We start from the raw sequence: 6,000 nt of genomic DNA, 5'->3' as shown, positions 1-6,000 counted from the left end.
GGACCTCGCATCCTTTCACTCCCTCCTCTCTACATTTTCCTCTTCTGTCTCTGCTGCTAAAGCCACTTTCTACCACTCTAAATTCCAAGCATCTGCCTCTAACCCTAGGAAGCTTTTTGCTACCTTCTCCTCCCTCCTGAATCCTCCTCCCCCTCCCCCCCCCCCCACCCCCTCCTCTCCTCACTGCGGATGACTTCGTCAACCATTTTGAAAAGAAGGTTGACGACATCCGATCCTCGTTTGCTAAGTCAAGCGACACCGCTGGTCCTGCTCACACTGCCCTACCCTGTGCTTTGACCTCTTTCTCCCCTCTCTCTCCAGATGAAATCTCGCGTCTTGTGACGGCCGGCCGCCCCAACAACCTGCCCACTTGACCCTATCCCCTCCTCTCTTCTCCAGACCATTTCCGGAGACCTTCTCCCCTACCTCACCTCGCTCATCAACTCATCCTTGACCGCTGGCTACGTCCCTTCCGTCTTCAAGAGAGCGAGAGTTGCACCCCTTCTGAAAAAAACCTACACTCGATCCCTCCGATATCAACAACTACAGACCAGTATCCCTTCTTCTTTTCTCTCCAAAACTCTTGAACGTGCCGTCCTTGGCCAGCTCTCCTGCTATCTCTCTCAGAACGACCTTCTTGATCCTAATCAGTCAGGTTTCAAGACTGGGCATTCAACTGAGACTGCTCTTCTCTGTGTCACGGAGGCTCTCCGCACTGCTAAAGCTAACTCTCTCTCCTCTGCTCTCATCCTTCTAGACCTATCTGCTGCCTTTGATACTGTGAACCATCAGATCCTCCTCTCCACCCTCTCCGAGCTGGGCATCTCCGGCGCGGCCCACGCTTGGATTGCGTCCTACCTGACAGGTCGCTCCTACCAGGTGGCGTGGCGAGAATCTGTCTCCGCACCACGTGCTCTCACCACTGGTGTCCCCCAGGGCTCTGTTCTAGGCCCTCTCCTATTCTCGCTATACACCAAGTCACTTGGCTCTGTCATATCCTCACACGGTCTCTCCTATCATTGCTATGCAGACGACACACAATTAATCTTCTCCTTTCCCCCTTCTGACAACCAGGTGGCGAATCGCATCTCTGCATGTCTGGCAGACATATCAGTGTGGATGACGGATCACCACCTCAAGCTGAACCTCGGCAAGACGGAGCTGCTCTTCCTCCCGGGGAAGGACTGCCCATTCCATGATCTCGCCATCACGGTTGACAACTCCCTTGTGTCCTCCTCCCAGAGTGCTAAGAACCTTGGCGTGATCCTGGACAACACCCTGTCGTTCTCCACTAACATCAAGGCGGTGACCCGATCCTGTAGGTTCATGCTCTACAACATTCGCAGAGTACGACCCTGCCTCACCAGGAAGCGGCGCAGGTCCTAATCCAGGCACTTGTCATCTCCCGTCTGGATTACTGCAACTCGCTGTTGGCTGGGCTCCCTGCCTGTGCCATCAAACCCCTACAACTCATCCAGAACGCCGCAGCCCGTCTGGTGTTCAACCTTCCCAAGTTCTCTCACGTCACCCCGCTCCTCCGCTCTCTCCACTGGCTTCCAGTTGAAGCTCGCATCCGCTACAAGACCATGGTGCTTGCCTACGGAGCTGTGAGGGGAACGGCACCTCCGTACCTTCAGGCTCTGATCAGGCCCTACACCCAAACAAGGGCACTGCGTTCATCCACCTCTGGCCTGCTCGCCTCCCTACCTCTGAGGAAGCACAGTTCCCGCTCAGCCCAGTCAAAACTGTTCGCCGCTCTGGCACCCCAATGGTGGAACAATCTCCCTCACGATGCCAGGACAGCGGAGTCAATCACCACCTTCCGGAGACACCTGAAACCCCACCTCTTTAAGGAATACCTGGGATAGGATAAAGTAATCCTTCTAACCCCCCCCCCTTTAAAGGATTTAGATGCACTATTGTAAAGTGTTTTGTTCTACTGGATATTATAGGTGAATGCACCAATTTGTAAGTCGCTCTGGATAAGAGCGTCTGCTAAATGACTTAAATGTAAATGTTAAATGTAAGGATCCGACGCGGAGAGGGTAATCTACCTTCACTACCGGTCCTATTAGCCATCGATAATAAAATAGACAAACTAAGATCACGTATATCCTACCAACGGGACATTAACTGTAACATCTTATGTTTCACCGAGTCGTGGATGAGCGACGACAAGAAAAACATACAGCTGGTGGGTTTTACGCTTTTTTCGGCAGGATAAAACAATGGCCTCTGGTAAGATAAGTCTTTGTATATTTGTAAACAACAGCTGGCGCACGAAATCTAAGGAAGTCTCAAGGTTTTTGCTCGCCTGAGGTAGAGTATCTCATGATAAGCTGTAGACCACACTATTTACCAAGAAAGTTTATCTGTATTTTTCGTAGCTGTCTATATACCACCACAAACCGATTGCTGGCACTAAAACCGCACTCAATGAGCTGTATATGGCCATAAGCAAACAGGAAAACGCTCATCCAGAGGCGGCGTTCCTAGTGGCCGGGGACTTTAATGCAGGGAAACTTAAATCTGTTTTACCTAATTTCTACCAGCATGTTAAATGTGCAACCAGAGGGGAAAAAAATACTTTCGACCACCTTTACTCCACACACAGAGACGCGTACAAAGCTCTCCCTCGTCCTCCATTTGGCAAATCTGACATAATTCTATCCTCCTGATTCGCGCTTACAAGCAAAAAACTAAAGCAGGAAGTACCAGTGACTCGATCAATAAAAAAGTGGTCAGAGGAAGCAGATGCTAAGCTACAGGACTGTTTTGCTAGAAACAGACTGGAATATGTTCCGGGATTCATCCGATGGCATTGAGGAGTACACCACATCAGTCACTGGCTTCATCAATAAGTGCATCGACGATGTCGTCCCCACAGTAACCGTACGTACATATCCCAACCAGAAGCCATGGAGTACAGGCAACATCCGCACTGAGCTAAAGGGTAGAGCTGCCTCTTTCAAGGAGCGAGAATCTAACCCGGAAGCTTATAAAAAAAATCCTGCTATGCCCTCTGACGAACCATCAAACAGGCAAAGCGTCAATACAGAACTAAGACTGAATCGTACTACACCGGCTCCAACGCTCGTCGAATGTGGCAGGGCTTGCAAACTATTACAGACTACAAAGGGAAGCACAGCTGAGAGCTGCCCAGTGACACAAGCCTACCAGACAAGCCAAATAACTTCTATGCTCGCTTCGAGAGCAAGTAACACTGAAGCATGCATGAGAGCATCAGCTGTTCCAGACGACTGTGTGATCATGCTCTCCATAGCCGATGTGAGTAAGACCTTAAAACAGGTCAACATTCACAAGGCCGCAGGGCCAGACAGATTACAAGGACATGTACACAGAGCATGCGTTGACCAACTGGCAAGTCTCCTCACTGACATTTTCAACCTGTCCCTGACTGAGTCTGTAATACCAACATGTTTCAAGCAGACCACCATAGTCTCTGTGCCCAAGAACACTAAGGTAACCTGCCTAAAGGACTACCGACCCATAGCACTCACGTCTGTAGCCATTAAGTATTTTGAAAGGCTGGTCATGGCTCACATCAACACCATCATCCCAGAAACCCGAGACCCACTCCAACTTCCATTCCGCCCCAACAGATCCACAGATGATGCAATCTCTATTGCACTCCACACTGCCCTCTCCCACCTGGACAAGAGGAACACCTACAGTGAGTGAAAAAAGTATTTGATCCCCTGCTGATTGTGTACATTTGCCCACTTACAAAGAAATGATCAGTCTATAATTTTAATGGTAGGTTTTATTTGAACAGTGAGAGACAGAATAACAACAAAAAAATCCAGAAAAAACGCATGTCAAAATGTTATAAAATGATTTGCATTTTAATGAGGGAAATAAAAGTCCTGGACTCCCCTGCTCATCCACAACTGCGTGGCCACGCACGACACCAACACAGTCGTGAAGAAGGGACGACAATGCCTCTTCCCCCTCAGGAGGCTGAAAAGTTTTCGCATGGGCCCTCAGATCCTCAACGTTCTACAGCTACACCATTGAGAGTATCTTGACCGGCTGCATCACTGGTATGGCAACTGCTTGGCATCCAACCACAAGGCATTCGAGAGTAATGCGTACAGCCAGTACATCACCGGGGGCCGAGCTCCCTGCCATTTCCGGACCTCTATACCAGGCGGTGTCAGAGGAAGGCCTGGGCGCTGAGGACGTCGCGTCGATTAAGGAAGCCCCCCCCCCTCCCCCGCCCCTCTCTGATTCAGAGGGGTTGGGTTAAATGCGGAGGACACATTCTGGTTGAAGGCATTCAGTTGTGCAACTGACTAGGTATCTCCCTTTCTTCCCCCCAATCCTGCTAAATAGTTAAGCAAATAGCTAATAACTATCTGTATTGACCCTATTGCGGGAACTCTCTTGACTCATCACATGTGCTGCTGCTACTGTTTATTACCTATCCTGTTGCCTAGTCACTTTACCTCAACCTATATGTCAGTGGCGGTCAGTGCCATTTAAGATGAGGGAGGATGATTATTAGAATTATTTTGCATGGCCTTATTTCGATTACAGCATAGGATGACTGTCATTCATATTCCATTCACCCAGTTCAATGTAACATCGTTAGGTTTAGGCTACTACATGATACTAAAATGTTCCCTATACACATCATGAGGTTGTTACAACGTAGGAGCACAGGTCGAGAGACGAATTGGAGTAATCAGACGGTGACATATTCAATACTGCCTTGATCACTCGTCTGCATCTAGCTGATCTAGGGTGGAATCATTAGACCAAGAGTTGCAAATGAAATTTTCTATTGGACAAATTCAGGTATGCTTATTAACCCCTTGTCATTCAGTTCGCTTCCGTTTAAGAAACGTTTTTCAACAGAATCTGCCGAATGAATACACCCCTGATCCACTCTAACACACAGTTCACTATAGCAGCCACATACCAAACAGCATGATCACTTTATCGTTGTATAAAATACTGTCTCGTATCTAGTAGGCTAAATAACTAGCTAGCTGATTCTCTAGCTAAGTGAAAGTGAAAAAAAGTACTTAGAACAAACTATAGAAGCTCCTCGCTCTCTCTCTGTCTCTCTCTCTCTCTCTCTCTCTCTCATCTTCTCCTCTCTCTCTTCTCTTCGTCCCCTCTTCTGTCTCTCTTCTCTCGCTCCTCTCTCATCTCCTCTCTCTGTCTCTCAATTCTCTCTCTCCTCACTCTCTCTCTCCTCTCTCTCTCCTCTCTGCTCTCCTCTGTACTCCGCTCTTCTCGGTCTCTCTCTCTCTCTCTCCCTCCTCTCCTCTCTCTCCTCAAGTCTCTCTCTCTCGCCTTTTTAATGTTGGAAGAAATTAATATTGTTCAAAACTGTTCAACTATTGTCTTCTCTGAGTCAACTATTCACTACATTTGATGCCCTGCAGTGCTCGCTAGCTGTAGCTTATGCTTTCAGTACTAGATTCATTATCTGATCCTTTGATTGGGTGGTCAACATGTCAGTTCATGCTGCAAGAGCTCTGATAGGTTGGAGGACGTCCTCCGGAAGTTTCCATAATTACAATTACTGTGTAAGTCTATTGAAGGGGGTGAGGACCATGAGCCTCCTAGGTTTTGTATTGAAAGTCAATGTACCCAGAGGAGGACAGAAACTAGCTGTCCTCAGGCTACACCATGGTGCTATTAAGGCTACTGTAGACCTTCATTACAAAACAGTGTTTTAATAAATCATTTTGTGACATGTTAATATATTTAGTATAGTTTTATCTAAAAATATTTTTTGAAATGATGTTTCACTTATTTGTGTGAAATTCACTGAGGATGGTCCTCCCTTTCCTCTGAGTGGCCTCCACTGCTGTATGTACATACATATTTACCTCAATTACCTCTTACCCCTGCACATCCACTCAGTTACTGCTACCCCGTGTATATATAGCCAAGCTATTGTTACTGTGTAGGCCTGTATATATCCCTCGTGGAATTATTTTTCTCTCTGCATTGTCGAGAAGG

The sequence above is a fragment of the Salmo trutta genome, unplaced genomic scaffold (assembly GCF_901001165.1).
Source record: "Salmo trutta unplaced genomic scaffold, fSalTru1.1, whole genome shotgun sequence".
Lineage (NCBI taxonomy): Eukaryota > Metazoa > Chordata > Actinopteri > Salmoniformes > Salmonidae > Salmo > Salmo trutta.
This window is presented reverse-complemented; position numbering follows the sequence as displayed.